The sequence below is a fragment of the Triturus cristatus genome, chromosome 8 (genome assembly GCF_964204655.1).
Source record: "Triturus cristatus chromosome 8, aTriCri1.1, whole genome shotgun sequence".
Classification (NCBI taxonomy): Eukaryota; Metazoa; Chordata; class Amphibia; order Caudata; family Salamandridae; genus Triturus; species Triturus cristatus.
The window spans coordinates 295,966,514-295,986,584 of NC_140591.1; the positions used below are offsets into that span (position 1 = coordinate 295,966,514).

At 49.1% G+C, this 20,071-nt stretch overlaps 1 long non-coding RNA gene across 1 annotated transcript in view; it reads left to right on the top strand.

The window, feature by feature from the left end:
- The window catches only part of LOC146802000 (uncharacterized), a 140,553-nt gene that overhangs the window by 91,745 nt on the left and 28,737 nt on the right, over window positions 1–20,071 (top strand). The window lies entirely within an intron of this gene.

Sequence of the window (20,071 nt, forward strand, 5' to 3'; positions counted from 1 at the left end):
CCAGGCTTCGGCCTGCCCCCCGGTACCCTATGTGCTCTTTCCAAGGAGAAAAAGGTTGAGAGCCCTTTGGGTTGTAGTCTGGTTTTTATGAGGTCTTCTATGTAGAGATCCATGGCAGGGCCTCCTTCGCTTTCCGGGAACACTTGTGATTCTTACGTTATTGCACCTGAAGCGCCCCTCCTGATCGTAAAGCTTTGTCGCCATGAGTTTGTTTTCAGCTTCTAATTGACTGACCTTCTTGAGCAGGGTGGTAGTGTCTTTAGCAAGGGTCTTCGTCACCTGCTCAACCTCAGTGACACTGGTGGCCATTTATTGGAAGTCTGCCCTCAAGAATGAGACATCAGAGGAGATTGATCCCACCGTTGTTTGTACATTGGTGAGTGCGGACATAATATCCTCCAGCGTGACCTTGGTCGCACCTTCCGGCACCGGGGCATTGTCCGATGAGGCCTGTCGTTCAGGCAGGGCTGGAAAGTCTTTTGTGTAGGCGTATTTATCCAGTTTGCCCTGGGCGGTCGTGCGTGGGCCTCTGCCCCCCATCTGTGGTTAGTTGTTGAGGCACAGGCCGGTATTTGCCGCCGCCTGCCAAGTGACCACAAGCCACGCGCAGCCTGTCGTTTTTCCCTCCGCGCCACTAATTCGTGGAAGGTGGGGCCGAACGGTGGTGGGGAACGCCCTTCTGTAGCTGACCTATTAGAAGGCACCACTGATGCTGGACTTGCACACTCCTTCCCCAGGGGCCCTCTTGGTGTCCCTAAGCCCGCAACTACTGGGTCATTCTGTTATGCAGCGCGTGATCATGGGCGTTTTGCGTGCTGGAATGCACTGCTGTTGCGAGTGTTAATTCATGGGTCGTTGGGGCATGGTTGCTGGTTCTTCCTACCTGCCCTCATAGCAGAAGCACGAAAGTCCGCCTGGCGCCTTCCCAAGCGCCGTGCAATGCCGCACGTCACCTGCGGTGTTTTAGCGCCTCCGGTCCCCACTGTGTTTCGCCCTTCGCCAATAGTAGGGCCGCACGGGCAGAACAGCCGCTGTTTCTCCCTGGCGCCGTACGCTTTCAGTGTCACCCACCGCACCTCTTTCAGCTCGCCAGGCCGCACACGTCTCACTCGGGTCGCCGACACTAATTTAGGTCGCGGCTGCTGCCGCGAGACAAGGCCACTCCTTGCAACTCGGTCCCAGATCAATTTGGAGCGGAGGTGCCGGCCAGAAGTGGGGTCGGAAGATGCTGCGTGCACTCCAATTGCTGTGTGTGTCTTTGGGGCAGGATTAGTGAACGGGTAGTATGCCGGATCGGTAGGGGAGCTTGCACCTTTCTCGGAGCTCCTTTAAGCTGCGACCATGCTGTTTGGCTGCAAGCCACGCCCCCCCAAAAACAACATTTTCAACCCCTAGTGGGCATTATCAATTTATTGTGATGCACTTTGGTCTGAAAAATGCAGCTGCCACATTTCAGAGGTTGGTGTACAAAATTCTCATAGGCCTTGAAGACTATAGTGCAGTATATCTAGATGATATAGCTGTCTTTAGTCCCACCAGGGAGGATAACCTGGTCTACCTCAGAAATGTTCTGGGGGCCCTGCAAAAGACAGGCCTCACTATCAAGGCACTAACTGCCAGATAGGGAAGAGCAAGGTTGTGTACTTGGATCACCTGGTAGGTGGAGGCCAAGTTCAACCATTGGAGAGCAAAATCCAGACCATTGCGGACTGGATTGCTCCCACTACCCAGACTCAGATCAGAACTTTCTTGGGCCTGACTGGGTACTACAGAAGATTTGTTAAGGGATATGGGTCCACTGTGACTCCCCTGAATGATCTCACATCCAAGAAAATGCCAAAGAAAGTTCAGTGGACAGTCAGCTGTCAAACGGCATTTGATGACCTGAAGCAGGCCAAGTGCACTGCTCCCATTCTGCAGAGTCCTGACTACTCTAAAACGTTCATTGTCCAGACAGATGCATCTGAGATAGGGGTAGGGGCTGTGTTATCAGAACTTAATGCAGAGGGCTAGGGTCAACCAGTAGCTTTTATCACCAGAAGGTTGACCCCCAGGGATAAACATTGGTCAGCCATTGAGAGGGAGGCCTTTGTGGTGATCTAGGCCTTAAAGAAGCTGAGGCCATACCTGTTTGGCACTCACTTCATTGTTCAGACAGTCCATAAGCCCGTCTTGTGGCTTAAACAGATGAAGGGCGAAAACTCCAAACTTTTGAGGTGGTCCATTTCCCTACAGGGGATGGTCTTTACAGTGGAACATAGACCAGGGAGTAACCGTGCCAATGCAGATGGACTCTACAGATATTTCCACTTAGAAAATGAAGACTCAACTGGACAAGGTTAGTCTCATCTCCCTTTGCATGGGGGGGGGGGGGTTGTGTTGGAAAGTGGGATCTGCTTATATGATACCCCCACTTTTCGCTGTTTCTGACTAGTCTGACTGGGATCCTGCTAATCAAAAACCCAGTATCTGTGCTTTCTCTCCTAAATTGGATGGTGAGTACTTAGGTACATCCCAGGTTGGCTGCTGGTGAACCCTTATAAGTCCATAGTACACGGTACTGAGGTACCCAGGGCATTGGTCCACCAGGGGTTACCCATGGGCTGAAGCATGTATTATGCCACCCATGGGAAACCACCCAAACTGTGACTACAGGCCTGCCACTGCAGCCTGTGTAAGCCGGTGCTAGCACCATTTACAACAGATATAGGTTTTCCTATATCTAAGGGCACTGCACTTAAAACCTATAAGTCATCCCTAGAGCAGGCCTTTTCAATCCTGAAGGCAGGGTGCTCGGTTCTAAATGTGAGGGTGCCCCTGCATGAGCGGGACACCCCTAAAACCTTCGGAGTCTATTCTCCTGGGTTGTAAGTACATCAGCCATAACGATAGATAGAGTGGTCATGCACCATTAGGTGATGACCACCTCTAAACAAGCTGTAACGAACCCTGTCATGTTTGGTATCAAACATGTTGGAATCATACCCCCCACACCGTATCCGGTATGTGGGGTATGATTCCATGCACTGTAAATCTCCTCTGGGAGGCCCTCAGTGCTCCCGGTACCAGTCTTCCAGAACCGGACAACAAACTAGGGCTGCTGCCGACCAGAGTCACGATTCTGCCCTCCTGCTGCTTAGCCAAACTCGAGCAGGGGAAGGTAGAACAATAGATATCCTGTCACAGGGAGGTGTGACCACCTCCCTGACAGGGTTTAGTGTATTGTGTCAGAGTGGGGGCGCTTGCCAGTGCCACTGAGGCTGCTTGAAGGGCACACTTGGTGCCCTCCTTGCATACTCCAGTTCAAACCAGTTCAGGGAACCGCTCTGGCACGAAACTAGACAAAGGACATGGGAGTATCCTCCCCACTGTCCAGCCTTTCCTCTGTGAGGGACCCCTGAATCATCCCAACCCTTTCCTTAGGGTACTTAAGGGCTTACCTGTCAGTAGGTCCCTAGATTTGTTGTGGGATTAGATTCAGATTCAACTCTGCGTCATCTTCAATCATCTGGACACTGTTACCGCGTCGTACTGACCGAGTCGGACTGACTGCATCGAACTTTGCTTTGGGGAACCGAGACTGCATCCTGGAAGACTCCGTTTGCTCCAGGTCTCATCGTCCTACAAATCCGCTGCACCATCAGCGTCCATGCTCCATACAGGTGACTCACAGGACCTGTGGACATCAAAGACACTCAAAGGAATCTCCCTTGGAGTGAAGGAGTCACACCCCTGCATCTGCAGGCACTGCAACGTAGCTGATCGGTTTGCTGATCGTGGGCTCCTACGGACTCCAACAGACTCAGTAACACAGGTGGCGGTTCTACAACTCCCTTGAGGCCTGCACTGTCTTCAGACCGAGTCTGAGGCCAGTATTCCTCATCGGCACCGCTGGCACCGAGCCCATGTGCACCGCATCTACTGGCCATTGTTAAACTGGGCCACTCTTGTCTCCAGAGATCTTTGGGTCTTTTCAAGGTCTTCTTTGATTCCTGTGGGCTCCCCTGTTTGCTTGGGGCCTGCTCCGACTCACCTGCATTTGGTGAGCCCCTTGACCTTGGTGGTCCTAACTTTGCACCTTTTTCGCTTGCCAGGTTGTTTGCAGTTGCCAAGGCTTATTGGTGCTCCTGACGGACACCGACTCCTCAACTCTTGACACCTGTCGTGGGACAGCTCGTGATCGGCTCCTGGTCTTCCACAGCGTCACCTGGTCCACACAGCTGTAGCTCCAAGATCATTGTCAACTCTCCTGCATTTCCCGACATCAGTGGGCATTTGTCTCCCGTGCCTCACGGTCACTCCAAAGTGGCATAGTCTCTGTCCCCTCTGCTTGCTGGTACTCCTCAACTTGAATCCACCCTTGGGTTCCACCAGACACTTTCACCTTTAGTGAGTGACTTATAATAAATACATTTATTTATAAATACACTGTATGGTTTTTTTTCACTTAAACTGTACCAATAAGATTAGGTTCTGGTAAAACAAGCTGCTTTACACTCCTTCTGGACTAAGCCTAGGGCTGCTCTCCACAGCTACCACTTAGAGAGCTTTCTATGGTTAGATGGAACCACTAAAATCGCCATAAGGGTTGTCTGGGTTAGTGCAGGGTGCTACACTTACATAAATGAGCACCATATAGTAAGCCAGCCTCATACAGTTGTCTATAATGCTCATGGCTCTTCAGAATGAAAAATAGATTTCATGTTCCTAATACATTACACTCCATAACACAAGGGTAAAAACATTGCCATTTACAACACCAATAGCTCAAACTCAAATAAAGCGAGACCTATTGCATTTCTAATGCTTGTTTAAGTTTATAGTGAACCATCGTCACCTCTACCCTATCTTCTCGCACCTCCATTGCATATTTTGGGCTCACTTGGCACACAGTGGGTCTTCTCGGGGGAGAGGTGTGGCGCAGCGGCCAGGGCGGCTGAATCCTGACTACGGGGCTCAGGGTTTGGTCCCTGGTGCTAGCGGCAGTTCAGACCAGCACCATGTGACTCTGGGCAATAGCTTGCTTAATCTACCCGGTGGCCCCCAGCACTTTGAGACCCTTAGGGTTGATTAGTTTGCGCTTTACAAATACCAGGTTATTTTCTGCTTAAGCTATATTTATTTCTGAGTGGAAGCCAAAATATAGTGGTCTTTATTTTATATCGCCACAATTGGAAACCTGGAAGGACCTCCCAGTGCTAAGCTAGAAACAGGTTTCCTACCATGCTGAAAGATTATTCAAACAGCCTAGTTTTTAACAGTCTTTTGAATTTGAATTCTGATTCAGTTTGTCTCATCTGTGGCGGAAGTGAGCTCCAGACCTTATGGGCGATATAGGCAAAGGACCAGCAACCACCTCTGGCATTCTTTATCCTGGGGACTGTAAGTATCTGTTGGTCGGTGGAGCCTAGCAGCCTTGCAGGGTTGTAAGGTGTGAGGAGACCCTGGATCAGCTTGCAACCTTTTTTGTGCATCACTCTTTGCAGAAGGCAGAGTGACTTAAACTGGATTCTTTTAGATATTGGGAGGCAATGTAGAGCTGATATTGCTGGCCTTGCTGATTTAACATTCTGAACTAGGTAGTCTTATGTGCTATATTTAACACAAGAGAAATACCGATGTAACGCAACCCTTATATTTAACACAAATTCTTTATTTTCATAATTGTGGACTTGGGTGATGTCTGAAAATAGACACTTTGTTCCGAACTTTTGTCTGTAAAATGTACCTTATTTTTTAGATTTGTTTCACTCACTATTCAGAATCGCAATCAACTTTATTCGATCTAAGTAAATAGAACATAAAAGTGCAATAAAAGAAGATACATTAAACTACAATGAGTATGAAATATGTCATAGGCGATACATGCTTAAAGCAATTCCACGACATCCGACCAGAGACAACACATGAAATACCACTCAAAAAGAAAGAGAGGAGTACAAATCCTCAACTAAGGGTCTGCAATGAGCTCCACCCAGCATAGTTGTCACTTTGGAATATCTAAGATGTGCTAAGGGAAAAACCAAAATGCCAGCTCACCGCAGATGTTAACTCCAGGATGAATGGGGGCCGGGCTTAGTCAAGTCAAGTCAAGTCAGAGAATTTATAAAGCGCACTACATACCCAGAGGGTCTCAAGGCGCTAAGGAGGGGGGGGGGGAGGATTACTTGTCAAAAATCCACGTTTTAAGTTGCTTTCTGAAAGCCAGGTGGTTCTGGGTAAGGCGAAGGTGAGTGGGGAGTGAGTTCCATGTTTTAGCAGCCAGGTAAGAGAAGGATCTGCCTCCCATGGTGGTCTTGTTGATGCGAGGCACGGTGGCGAGGGCTTGGCTGGAGGAACGTAGTTGGCGGGAGGGGGTGTAGAAGGACAGTCTTGAGTTGAGGCATTCTGGTCCGATGTCGTAGAGTGATTTGTGTGCGTGGGTTAGCAGTCGGAAAGTGATTCTCTTATTGACGGGTAGCCAGTGGAGGTCTTTCAGGTGACCAGAGATGTGTTCGTTGCGAGGGATGTCTAATATGATTCTGGCTGAGGCGTTTTGTATTCGTTGGAGTTTCTTTTGGAGTTTAGCGGTAGTGCCTGCGTAGAGGGTGTTTCCGTAGTCCAGTCGGCTCGTGACTAGAGCATGGGTGACTGTTTTCCTGGTTTCGGTGGGGATCCATCGAAATGTTTTTTTGAGCATGCGAAGAATGTTGAAGCAAGATGAAGATACGGCGCTGACTTGTCTGTTCATTGAAAGTGAAGAATCCAGGATAACGCCTAGGTTCCGTGCGTGGTCTGTCGGGATGGGTGCTTTTCCAAGGGCTACCGGCCACCAAGAGTCGTCCCATGCAGAGGGGGATGTACCTAGGATGAGGACTTCTGTTTTATCCGAGTTCAGTTTCAGACGGCTATGTTTCATCCATTCAGCAACTTCTTTCATTCCTTCGTGTAGGTTAGTTTTGGCGGTGCTGGGATCCTTGGTGAGAGAAAGGATCAGTTGAGTGTCATCCGCGTAAGAGATGATGTTGAGGTTGTGTTGGCGGGCGATGGTCGCGAGGGGGCTCATGTATACGTTGAAGAGGGTGGGGCTGAGAGAGGATCCTTGTGGTACGCCACAGATGACTTCGGTGGCCTCGGACTTGAATGGTGGAAGACGGACTCTCTGGGTTCTTCCGGTGAGGAACGAGGTGATCCATCCAAGTGCTTTTCCATGTATTCCGATGTTGGTGAGGCGTTGTAAAAGGGTGCTGTGGCAGACTGTGTCGAAGGCAGCAGAGAGGTCGAGGAGGATGAGGGCGACTGTATCTCCATTGTCCAGTAGGGTTCGAATGTCGTCTGTTGCTGCGATAAGGGCGGTCTCAGTGCTGTGTTTTGCTCGGAAGCCAGATTGTGAGGAGTCGAGGGATTTGTTGGCTTCGAGGAAAGCGGTGAGCTGGTTGTTGACAGCTTTCTCGATTACTTTGGCCGGGAATGGAAGGAGCGAGATGGGGCGGTAATTTTTGAGTTCGGTGGGGTCCGCTGTGGGTTTTTTCAGAAGGGCGGTGAGTTCAGCGTGTTTCCAGGTTTCCGGAAAGGTGGCGGAGTTGAAGGAGCAGTTGATGACGTCTCGGAGGTGCGGTGCTATGACGGAGTCTGCTTTGTTGAAGATGTGGTGAGGGCATGGGTCTGTGGGGGATCCTGAGTGGATGGAGTTCATTAGGCGGATGGTGTCCTCAGTGGAGATTGGGTTCCAGTCGTTAAGGGTGTTCGCGGGGGGAGAGTGTTCAGCATGTGGTTGGGTGGGTTGGGCCCCGGGTTGGTTGTCGAAGCTGTTGTGGATGTCTGCAATCTTGTTGTGGAAGAATGAGGCTAGGGAGTCGCAGAGGGCTTGAGAGGGGGTGATGTCGTTGGAGTTGGCCGAGGGATTGGAAAACTCCTTGACGATGTTGAAAAGTTCCTTGCTGTTGTGGGCGTTGTTGTCGAGTCGGTCCTTGAATGCTGTTTTCTTGGCCTTTCGGATTAGTTGGTGGTGAGTGCGGGTGGCGTTTTTGAAGGCGTCCTTGGTGTTGGTGGTTGGGTCTTTTTTCCACGCTTTTTCAAGGGTGCGGCAGAGTTTCTTGGACTTCTTAAGATCATCGTTGAACCATGAGGCCTTCTTGTTGCCAGGTTTGCTTTGACGTTTTTTCAGTGGTGCTAAGGTGTCTGCGGTGTTGGATAGCCATAGGGTGAAGTTGGCGGCGGCTAGGTTTGGGTCCGAGGAGTGGGCTGGGGTGTTTAGAAGGAGCGATGAGGAGATCTGGTCGGAGGTGATTTTGTTCCAGTTTCTTTGCAGAGTCGGTTGGAGGTGGTTGGTGGGTTTGGGCTTGTTGTAGGTGAAGTGAACGCAGCTGTGGTCAGTCCAGAGGAGATCCGTAGTGTGGCTGAAGGAGACATGATTGCTGGATGTGAAGATGGGGTCGAGTGTGTGACCTGCGATGTGGGTAGGGGAAGTGACCAGTTGTTTAAGTCCGAGGTTGGCGAGGTTGTCCAGGAGGGTGGTGGTGTTGTGGTCGTTGATCTTTTCAAGGTGAAAGTTGAGGTCTCCCAGAAGGATGTATTCTTTGGAGGGGAGCGCGAGTGGAGTGATGAAGTCCGTGATGTCTTCACTGAATTTTGCGCGGGGTCCTGGTGGTCTGTAGAGGAGGGTGCCTCTGAGTGTGGTCTTGGGGTCGATGTGGATCTGGAAGTGAAGGTGTTCGGAGTTGGCGAGGTTGGCGTCAGAGCTGGTTGAGATGCGGATTGATTTCTTATGGACGATAGCGATTCCTCCTCCTGTGTGGCTGGTACGGTCTTTGCGAGTGATCTTATAGTCTTCAGGGATGGCAATGGTGATGTCTGGGGCGGAGGAAGCGTTCATCCATGTTTCCGTTAGGAAGGCGAGGTCCGGGGAGGTGGTGTCTAGTAGATTCCATAGGTCAATGGCGTGTCTGTGGACAGATCGGGTGTTGAGAAGGATGCATTGTAGGTGGTTGGGGTCGGGAATCTGTGGTGTGGTAGTAGCGGAGATGTTGTCGGTGCCGGTGAATTTGCAGGAGTAGCAGGAGAAAGGTCCATGGGTCTGTCCAGGAGCGGCTTGGACGCAGTTGGGGGCGCGACCGGGGTTAAGGGCTAGGAGGGTGGTGGCATCGTAGGTAATGCGGGAGGGCTGGGCAGTGCGCGGGGCAGGGGGTCTGGCGCTGGGCGCGGTCCAGGCGCGGACGGGCATAGACGGGCTTACCTTTGGCGCACCTTCGGCGCGGGTTGGGCGCGGACGCTGCGCGTGGACGCTGCGCGCGGGAACTGTTGTCATATATGGGTAGTGGAGGGGGAGGGGCGAGGGCGTCTCAGCTGGGAGGCGGGGCGGGCTAGAGATGAGCACAACAACAACAACAACACAGGCAAAATGGAGGCGGAGGGGGGAGCCCAGCGGAAATGCGCAAATGCTGTAAAAGCGGCGCTTTTAAATTACAGAAATGCAAAAAGTTTAGCGCGGCAACCAGGCACACAGCAGGCAGCAATAATAAGGCAAATTAGCAGATAGGCAGCCAAGCAACGATACCGAGTGATGCAGGAGACACAGGGGAGCGACCACTCAGCCCAAGGGACAGGAGCGAGTCACGGCGCTTTCCGGTATTGGAGCGCTGTTCTGGTCAGTGGGAGGGCGTCTCAGCTGGGAGGCGGGGCGGGCTAGAGATGAGCACAACAACAACAACAACACAGGCAAAATGGAGGCGGAGGGGGGAGCCCAGCGGAAATGCGCAAATGCTGTAAAAGCGGCGCTTTTAAATTACAGAAATGCAAAAAGTTTAGCGCGGCAACCAGGCACACAGCAGGCAGCAATAATAAGGCAAATTAGCAGATAGGCAGCCAAGCAACGATACCGAGTGATGCAGGAGACACAGGGGAGCGACCACTCAGCCCAAGGGACAGGAGCGAGTCACGGCGCTTTCCGGTATTGGAGCGCTGTTCTGGTCAGTGGGAGGGCGTCTCAGCTGGGAGGCGGGGCGGGCTAGAGATGAGCACAACAACAACAACAACACAGGCAAAATGGAGGCGGAGGGGGGAGCCCAGCGGAAATGCGCAAATGCTGTAAAAGCGGCGCTTTTAAATTACAGAAATGCAAAAAGTTTAGCGCGGCAACCAGGCACACAGCAGGCAGCAATAATAAGGCAAATTAGCAGATAGGCAGCCAAGCAACGATACCGAGTGATGCAGGAGACACAGGGGAGCGACCACTCAGCCCAAGGGACAGGAGCGAGTCAAGGATACTACCAGCGATAGAGGTCTTAGTATGGAGGTCATGACACCAGAGTCCAAAGCCATGTTCTCACACCTCAGGGCATAAAACAAAAGTTAGGGGGCCACAGCCCTGAGAAGTGAGAAATGCTAAAAGGGCGCCCTGGAGTCAACTGACTAAATTGCTGGTAGTGCAATAGAGGTATTAAATAAGACTTAAAACAGTCATCACTTATCAATGCACAAGTCTAAGAGTTTAAAGATTTTATAAAATGTGGGTTCGAAATCAGACCCGCCCCCACGCAGAGTCACTGCCCTCAGGCTGCCAAAGAACTGCAACATCATCTTATCAAGAACCATTGATCGCTGAGGGGCCCCAGGGTTCTTTCCCCACTGTTCCGCTAGGACCTCCTAATCTTTATTACCAGCCTGAGATAGGAATAAACAGTTGTTATATTTCCATCAGATGCTAAGCACTGAAGAAAACAAAGTGCCTGCGTACAATGTCTTAAGGAGAGTTTGTTAAAGAGACCTTTACCAGTACATGATCTAGGTTTAGAGTAAAATCTGCACACAAAAAACATAACATGTAAAGTGTTTTGTGGAGAGAGATCAGATCACAAGGGCATGGATCAAGGCTACACTCACAGTTGTTGCAGTGAGGGAATGCCACCAGCCGATGAAATAGTTTAAGTCTGAACCTCAACAGGAGGAAATTCTGATGATGCTGGCATTGAGTAGCAAATAAAGTTGCATACCTTCTGGAGGGGTCAGAGAAGTATACGATATGACAGAGGGCATGTTCCTGACTTTGTCCCACCTTGCTGCCCCATACTTTGTGAAACACAAATCCTACAAAGACCATTGGCTGAGTGAGAAAAGGGATGCGGGATTTCCAAACAGATTTAGTCTGGGCAAGGCCAGAGTCAAGTCCCTAATCTCCCTTAGCCAAGGAATATCAAGGCCCCAATCTAATGACAGGCAATCTTCAATGAGCGCTCTGTTAAGTACCAAAGCCTCTGTGGTCCAAACTTGTCACCACAACATGAGGGAACAGGTCCTTATTTAGTACTCTAAGGGGATTAACCCGAACTCATTGAGACAAATAAAGGTCGCTATGAGACCTGAGAAGACTTTGGGCAGCATCTCCAGCACCCCCAAAAAAAGTGTTGCTCTCTACTGAAGAAGGACAATTATCCTGAAACACGTGTCTAGAGATACACAGCACTGGCTGCACCAACAAGGGTGAAAAACTGAAGCCTGACGCCGAAAAAGTGTTATCATGCACGGCATTTATTATGATGCATCGGGGCAAACTGAGTGCTGGAGTGTGAGGCAGTGTGCGCCCGCCCCCCTCCTATTTGAAAAGGCTCCCTTGAGCTAACGAGCTAATGAGCTCTGGTTGATGCACCGGCGCCCAGCGAGTGGTACTGAGACCTGAGAAGACTTTGGGCAGCATCTCCAGCACCCCCCCAAAAAGGGTTGCCATGTATTTCCAAAATGTAAAAAAAAAAAAATTTTAGGAAGAGTTCCAAGTTTTGTTCTGTTTTGAAAATATGAAGGCCAAATTCATTGCTTCCCAGGTACACTGTGAGCTGAATCAAAGTCAGCGTATGGGTCTGGTGAAAACATGAAATCATCTACTCTTGTAGACAAAAGATCGTCTACCGATCTCGGTGATAGTTGGAACACATCGTTTAGAAGGTTAACTGCACAGAGATGTAAAGCATCACCTTCAGCATGGGATGCCACAGCAATGTTCGCATCCGTTGTTACCTGTGTGCCTGTTGATCCAGCTCGTACCTCAGCAGCAGCAGGAAGCGTCTGTGAGATCTCAATGAATGCCGTCATCCGGATTGGTAGCCTCTGGGGACAACACAGAGCATTATCGGGTCCAGCAGAGTATCGATATCCGTTGGCATGACTGACAGGAGCGACAGACTGATGTCTAGCACGCATTCTTCACCGCAAAGCAGACAGCGTAGAACAGGTAAGATGCAATCTTGCCAGATTGGTCTAAATGACAGAAACAATATTGTATTAAGTTCCCGTAGATGAGGTATGCCCAAAGGATGCACTATGCGCTCACGGCACTTCCGTTCTAGCAGAGCTTTCTCCAAGTTGCTGGGAGTGACACCGGTGGATAGGCTTGCCATAGCGTAGTAGTAGGAATAGAAACAGGATTCCTGCAAAGAGTGCTAGAACTAATGGCAGACCACCAAACACCAAATGCACAAAGTTTGGAATGATTCCGAGGGCAGCGTGAAAAGGTGTTAACAGTCCTGAACATATGGTCTTAAATACATGTACAACCCCGCTCGTATCAGACATTTTTAAGATACGTCCTATCATTTCTACGAAATGTATAGGGCAGTTTGTACGAATTAGAGCCTGTAACTCAGCCGAAGTCCTTGCAATTTGTAGAACATAGGTTTCTTTGGCCGAGGTCAAAGGCACGGTCTGTTGCAAAAGCATGGCTCTCATTCTGCTTAAAGTATCAAAACGTATAAAAGAAACATTTAATGAAGGCCATAGAGGCGACTCCCTGACTGTGTCTATTTGGGGGAACAATACTTGCATACAACAAGTAACCCTGGAGCTAACCGTTACCAGATATGGGATTCCTGGCAACATGCCACAGCAACTTTGATCATTCAACATGAGGTAACTCCTGTTAGAAAGTTGGCCAAACGCTGGATTAATCACAGAAGCTGGTGTACCCTGCAGGTGGCAGGATAAGTTTGCCACAGAACCATTACAAGCCCCGTGTAAAGAAATGTTGTGACATATGAGAGATCCGCTCAGTGCATTTTCACAGTGTGTACCGCTTAGAAACACTTCACGACCCCTACTTCAACATCTGTATTCGTAAGGTAAATCCCAGGATGTCTTAATGTATTCTTTACCCAACCTTTCATATTTACCTGCTTGCATTTGTTTGAGGCAATACTGAAAATGAAAAGTAGTGACAGGCAGAGTTATTTTGCCATGGATAAGCCATTATGTAGCTGGTATTTCTGCTACCGTAAATGGTAATTTTTCCAGTTTTTCAATGCTCAGCACTGTATACTTTGCTCCCCTTTGTGCCAGTTCAATCTGTTTATCTGTGAGATTGTATTCAGAAAACAGAGCCGACGTGTTGATAAAACGCCAAGGCACATAGCCTGCACGCAAGGATTGCAGCGTCCAGCCTAATAACATAATAGAACGTAACTGAGATTGGCCTTGTTGTAACATAGCTAAATCTTGTTCCAGTATGTCAATAGCAGAGGATACAATGTTGTCCATTGAATATTTTCTGGATGACAAAGTTGTTAAGCCATTGTCGACCACAGTGAGAGATTTCTCTAAGTTAATACGATCACGCTCACATATTCTTTCTGCGGCCTCTGCCTGTGAAACATTCCATATTTCATTATAAGCAGCATAAATGCCAGCATATATGAAACGTTTTTGACGCGGTTTTCTTGGTCCTAGTAAGAAATCCCTTAGGTCTGCGTCTTCTTTAAGTCCTCGAGTGTAGATCTTTGTAGCCAGTCGAGGCACAATTTTCCTACACTGTATGTTTTTACTACCCCCGGGTGCTGTTGTTAAACATAACGGGGGTCTGGCCTATGGATGGTAAAGCCCTGTAGTCTATTCAGGAATCTTTCTTGACAGATGTTTGTGTCTGTGGCCAGAGCAACCATTTTTTCCAATCAGGATCTGATATGTTGTTTTGTAGTATTGTGTCTACTGTGACCGCTACCTGTGTAGTGCCATTGCTTGCAGGTGTTGGTACCGAAGGTGTGTTCATGTCTTTGATCTTGGCTAATCCAAGACAAGACGTTTGTTGCACAGTGTCATTCAAAAACAATATTTGCTGAGGGATGATACAGGCTCTAAACAAAGCTTCTATCCCCTGCACTTGCCAATCTTTAGAACCCCAGACAGATGTTGTGTCGATTGTGTCTTTCCAAAAGTCAAACCCTTGTCTAGACAGTTGGGCGATAAAGGCTGCAGAATAAATCTGTTAGTTAACATATTTTTTGTCCTGTTGTGTTCACATTTCTATAGAAAAATGTTTCTGGATCAGATTTATTGTACCCTGAAAAATATGGAAACTTATTTATAAACGTTTCTGAACTACCCTTTGGTGGTGTAGGACAATGTTGCCATTGGTTAAACATAAATACATTTCTAGGTGTTGCAGATTTATGCAAGAAATGATGACCATAGTGGTTGTAACAAAAAAGCTGTTTGTAGTCTGATGAACCCTCTAAGTTTTCATTGTTAGAGAAGACAGTAGACCTTTCTAGATCAGACATCATGTTATTAACAATCTCAAAGTCCCAATCATCAGAATACATACTGGAGGTAATAAAGTCACTTAATGAAATTTTAAATAAATGTGGAATCTTCAGAAGTTCCGTCGGGCCGAATATGTCGAAATCGGTTTTGTGCCAAACTATACCATCCTGTATAGGAATGGCTGTGATGTTCACTGCTGACAAGTCTCTTGCTTCACGATGGGAAGATTTGTGTGGCTTTAAAAGTAAGTTCACATTTTTACTTTCCGTGTCAAAACGAATGTATCTGCCATTCATAAGCATGTTAAGAGTCATTATCAAAGCTAGCCAAAGCAGAAAAATATTCCAGAAATAATCCATATTTCAATCCATGGTGAAACCAGATAAGTCTCTTTCAGAAATCAAAAAAGTCTTGTACTTGTTGTTTGAAAGTTTTTAGGGCTGGCGTCATTTCAGGCTCACTTGGATCCTCAGAAAACGTATCAAAGTTAATGAAGTAGCCAGAAGCATCTCAGTCAATTGTTGGAATTGCATCAGGATTCGTCAAAATTGCTGGAACCAGTTGATCATGTGTTACGTTGGTGTAGACAGGTGTATCTGGACGAACTGTTACTTGAGTTTCAAGAGGGATGAGTTCCATAGCATTGTTGCTTAGTCCTTCATCTCTTACTGCTGAATTCTCGATGGTTATGAGTATTTCAGTCTGAACCTCTTGGATAGTAGTGAGAGGAGGGTGGCTGCTACTAGGGCGGAGTCCACGAGGCCTACTATTTAGTATCAGCCACATAGTGTGATTTGATGAGGTCGATTGACCCAAATCTTTTCTCCTTTTTTCCAGCAAGGGGCGGCAGAAATACTGTTCTTGTTTCGTGGACGGCTAGGACAGGTACTGGTTTTCTGTAAGAAGGTCCAAATTCCTTCTTGTCCACAATCTTCTCTCTGACTAGATCCCCAACTTTTGGAATCCAGACAGGCCTTGCTGGTACTGCCGGTTTTTCCCCAGTGGCGGTTGGCTTCAGGAACTTAGTTCATTTAGATCCTGTAAAACAGCCAAACGATCTTTGATATCAAAGGGATTATTTTCCACCACTGTGCCTTTACAGTCAAGATCAAGAACCCACATTCTTGTCCCAAATAGGACCTCATATGGAGTGACCCCCCTAGAGAACTTCTTGGCAAATTATTTAATGAGCGTTGGACCCCATAAAGATGTTTGACCCACCCATCACCCAAACCTAATACTCTAGCTGTTATAGACTGCTGTATGTCCCTGTTTTTCCTTTCCACAACAGAATTTCCGTCAGGATGAAACGGAGAGGAGTACCGCAATGTTATACCCAAACTGGCCATGGCTTCTTTGTAAGCCCGAGAGCTAAACGCAGGGCCCTGGTCAGAATGTAGTGTGCCAATTGCGTATGTGCCGATAAAGACTCTGTCACGAATCCGATAACGGACAGTGGACTTTGTTGCCCTTCGATTCTGACCCAGTCATTTCACCCTTTGTGCAGGAAGGACAAGAGCCCTTTAAGGGAATCTCTCAGGCGGAATCCCCGGGGGCGTGGCCCATGACGTCATACCTAAGCGGCCTATCGGAGGAGCAGCGGGCGCAAACAAGAGGGCCGTCCTTCTTTCAGGAGATGGAAGCGGGTTTCCCCGGAGCAGGAGAGGTCGTGGCGTGGACAGAGAGGAACAGCGGAGGCGGAATAGCAGTGAGAAGAAGTGGAAGCCGAAGAGGAGACCGAAGCAAGTACTGCTGTGGCGTGCAGAGACGACAAGCCGGGAGGCCAACGGGACTACGTTTCGCCCAGCCACCCCCCTGGAGGAGGGTGGCTTACTAAGGTATGGGCGACACTACAGGGGCTTACGGGACACTGGAGAGGGAAGGACGTTTTATAGAGGGAGGAGGGAGGTCACATCGGGGCTCACTCGGTGCTGGTCGAAGGTGACTTCTGCTCTCACTCCCCTTCCCTGAGAGAGAAACGCCAGTTTTTCCCTGCGACTCACTCCGGTCTATTTCTTTTGTTGTTTTATCCCCATCCACCTACGCCATTTCCATAAACGCTGGGGAGGTGACGTACCGAATATCCAACCCCGAGTCCAGGGGAAGACCTGGTGAAGATGGAACCTTTTCCAACCAGGAGTTTGGACCCCTGAAAGACCATAGACTTTGACTTTATTTTTGTGCTCTTGACAAATTGAATTTTGGAATAAAACAAAAATTCCTGAACTTTATCCCTCTCCGTTACAAACTTTCATTGGTTTGGCCAGCCTCCCTCTGGGAAAGATTCCGGGTTGCGACAAAGTGGTGGAGAATGAGGGCATAGCTCCGTCGCTACAAGATGGAGAACCTCATCTACCAGTTGAAGGAGAGCCAAACCAAACTAGAATGGGCCATCGAGCAGAGTACCAGTCAAGCAGAAAGGGACCGGACAGCATTTACCACGCCATACAGGCCCAAGCGGACATCTGGTGAAGCGGGCCGAAGGACAAAACCAGCTCCTTCTGGGGCTGGGACAAGGGAGAACTCCCGCACCACCTGGCACGGTTATCCCACTACAAAAGTACGTACCTGGGGAGGATCCCATAGCCTTTTTTCTTAATTTTGAACGGGCCGCTAGGGCCAGCGGGTGGCCCAGCACAGATGGCCCTTTTACCTGGCCCCCTTACTCACAGCAGAAGCACAGGCAGCATATCAGACCCTCAATCGGGATGGAACCGCCGTATACGGGGTGGTAAAGCAATACATCCTGGACCGCCTTGGAGTTGATGACGAGGCTCACCGCCGATTTAGGCAAGAACGTGGAACAGCCGGCGACACTCCCAAGACACTTTTTTATAAGATGAAAGAAGCTGCCGGCCGGTGGCTAAAGCCACAAGAACGCAATATTGATGACGTAATGAACAAAATATACCTAGAACAATATCTGGAAATACTCCCTTATGGTACTCAAAAGTGGCTACGGCAACACGCAAACCTGACCATAGAACAAGCCGTCGAAATGGCCACTTCATTCACCCGGGCCCAAAGCCGAGGACCTTTCAAAGAACCCGAAAGACCACACAAAGGTCTTCTCCCAACGAAGCCGGAAAGAAGGCCCGCCAAAACGTACCCTGATCCCCCTAAAGCCAAACCCATGAGATATGACCCTCCAGTCACCTCAAGCCCTCAGTTCTTCGAATGCGGCGAGTGGGGCCATATAGTTCGGTTCTGTAGAAATAAGAAGGATAAACCAGATGACGAGCCCATGGATGTCAGCTACACCCCCAGATCTATTCTGTTTGCGCAGGAGATGGGACCCATGTATTACATGAGTCTCATTGTAAATAAGCGGGAAATAAAAGCCCTCCTGGATTCTGGGTGTAAGCATTCAGTGGCCTGGGGTGATTTGGTCCTTCATTCGCAAATCGTAGAAGGGAGAGATGTTGGCACACGGTGTGTGCATGGGGACAACCAGGTCTATCCCATAGCCCAATTACCAGTAAGCACCAAGGCAGGCACCCACACCACCATTACCGTAGGGGTTCTCCCTGCTCTTCCCGAGCCACTTATTTTAGGGGTCGACAATCCCTCTTTTCCCCTCCTCCTTGCTAGTGCCCTGAAACCTGTGACAGCCTCAAACAATTCACACAATGCTTTACTGACCTCAGAACCGTGGGAAATGGGCAATAATTTCAGGGCCCCTTAGGCATGCCCGGCAGAGTGCGCAAGAAACGAGGAATGCCCAAAATAAGACCTATCCTTGCTTTCTTGAACAGTACAGGCTTCTGTACCGCATAGCTAAGGAGGGGGCCACACCTCAGCTTTTAGTAAAAACAACTTTCAGAGACCAGGTCTTATACTTCGGCCACTCCCACTTGTTAGCAGGTCATATGGGGGCAGAAAAGACCAGTCAGGCCATCCTGGACAACTTCTACTGGCCTCGCCATATAAGAAAGTATTGCCAGGAGTGTGAAGTGTGTCAGAAGCGCAACCCTTACACCCCTCCAAAGGTACCCCTACAACTCCTGCCTGTCATTGGACGACCCTTTGAGTGTATAGGGATGGACCTGATAGGACCCCTGCCTAAGTCCAGCAAAGGCCATCAATGTGTTCTCATGATCGTTAACTATGCCAACCGCTATCCTGAAGCATTCCCCCTGAAGACAGCCACTACCACCTCCATATCCCAGAAGTTAGTCGAGGTATTCTCAAGGATGGGGTTTCCGAAGAAAATCCTTACGGACCAGGGCACCCCTTTTGTGTCCCGTCTCATGAGGGAGATCTGTAAACAGCTAGATATACGGCACATCAGAACGTCCGTATACCACCCCCAAACAGACGGCCTCGTCGAGTGTTATAATGGGAACCTGAAGCTTACATTAAAAAAGCTCCTATCAGGGGCTGGAAGAAACTGGGATCAGCTTCTTCTGTTAGCGCTCTTTGTGATCCGGAGTACTGTGCAGTCAAGCCTGGGTGTGTCCCCCTTTGAACTCTTATTCGGGAGACGCCCTCGTACCCTCCTTGAAATCACAAAAGAGATGTGGGAAAATCAAGGTGTTGCGGAAGCACACGCTCTATTGGACTATGCAAACCAAGTGAAGGTACGACTTCACAAGCTAAGAACCCTGGCCCACGAGCAGTTGGATAAAGCCCAAACGAGTCATAAGACACAATACGACAAGGGAACAAAGTGGAGGGAGTTTAAAGCAGGTGATTGGGTTTTAATACTTCTGCCCTCCTCCTCTCACAAATTACGAAAAGAATGGCAGGGTCCCTATGAGGTCGTGAAGAAGGTCGGAAGGACCACCTACGCGCTCCGCCTCTCCACCAACAAAACCCAAATGTACCACGTGAACCTCCTTAAAAAGTGGTTTGGTCCCCCTCCACCTAAACCCTGTAGTGTCTCTTTCACCACACCGGCAGAAACCACAGTGGGGGATACCATCCTTGGCCCCGAACTCAGTACAAAAGAGAAGGAAGAGTTACGAGCCCTGCTCCTCTCCTTCTCTGAGATCTTTTCCAACCGGCCAGGAAAAACATCTTTAGCAACCCATTCGATGCCCACCCTTGAGGGAGTGGTGGTTAAACATCGTGCTACCCTAAAAAAAGAGGTGGCTGACATGTTGGCTCTGGGAGTAGTAGTACCCTCCCAGAGTAACTGGTGTTCGCCAATAGTCCTCGTCCCGAAGCCAGTCGGAAGCACCTGCTTCTGCATTGACTTCAGAGCGGTAAACCGCATTTCAAAACAATGATTCAAAAGTTGGTCGCACTCTGCTCGTCACACCAGCAAGTAGCCCCAAGGAACTGTGGTAGATGTAGTGGCGACGGCGAGTACGCCTATGCCACGATGTATATAGGAAAAATATGTGTTGCATTAGCCATCCCTGGACACGTGTTTCGAGGTAGTTGCCTCTCGTCAGCAGGGAGCAGGTCAGTGTAAGAGGGTGCCGTGTGGACTGCCAAAATGTAGTTAAAACAGGTAAAGTACCTCTCATGGCGCGCAGGTGCAGGTCCAAGGCTCGTCAGCCCATTGGCTCAAGGGAGCCGTAATAAATGATTCAAAAGTTGGTCGCACTCTGCTCGTCACACC